Below are 807 nucleotides of genomic sequence, written 5' to 3'. Positions count from 1 at the left end.
CTATTACAAACCTCACCATATATTTCTAATAATTTGTTTTTTGGATGAGTTGTGAAGGAAGAACATTATATAAATATAAAATAAATTAAATTTGATGAGTTGATTAGTGGAGTTTTCGTCTCAGAACTCCCTGAAATATTTTTGACAATTTCAAAAATCCCTCTTTTTTGGTCTATTTTTTGTTTTTTTTTTTTAAATCAAGAAATGAGTATTTTACATTATTCTCCAAAGAAAACTAAGATAATTACAAAGAATACCTGGGTAGTATCTACCCAACTAAAAGAAATCGGATCTAAGACCCGAAAAACTGAATCGGTATCTTTTAAAAAAACTGTAAAATTTATGTTTAAAACCGCTCTCTCTCGTCTTTCTTCGGGAAACTCGAATCGATTTGGGTGAAACTGTAGAACTAGGGTTTTCTCGTTTTCTTTCAATCAACCAAAAATCGAGTAAGAAGATGGTGAAAACAAGGGAGGGGTCGTGTGAGGAGGAGTGAGCGTTTGAAAGAGAAGAAGATCCCACAAGGAGATGGTGGTTCGAAAGCAAAATTCGATTCGCCGGAAGTAGGTGTGTCGGGTTTGAGTCCGGCGACAGTATGAGGAGAGAGAGCTTTGAGTACGGTGGCAGAAGAAAGTGAAAGTCGAGTTTCGGAGGAACCCAATCCGGTGGTCGGAAGAGAAAATGCGAACGAAGGAGAGAAAGCAAAATCCGGTACTCCGGAATCAAGTAATCAAGAAGAAGATGATGAAGAAGGAGGAGATAACGAGAGATCTACTTCTGTGGAATCAAGCGATGGAGAAGAAGAAG

Source organism: Camelina sativa, chromosome 18 (genome assembly GCF_000633955.1).
Source record: "Camelina sativa cultivar DH55 chromosome 18, Cs, whole genome shotgun sequence".
In the NCBI taxonomy this organism is placed as follows: Eukaryota; Viridiplantae; Streptophyta; class Magnoliopsida; order Brassicales; family Brassicaceae; genus Camelina; species Camelina sativa.
The sequence above is the reverse complement of the archived record's forward strand: the minus strand, read 5'-3'. Positions refer to the sequence as shown.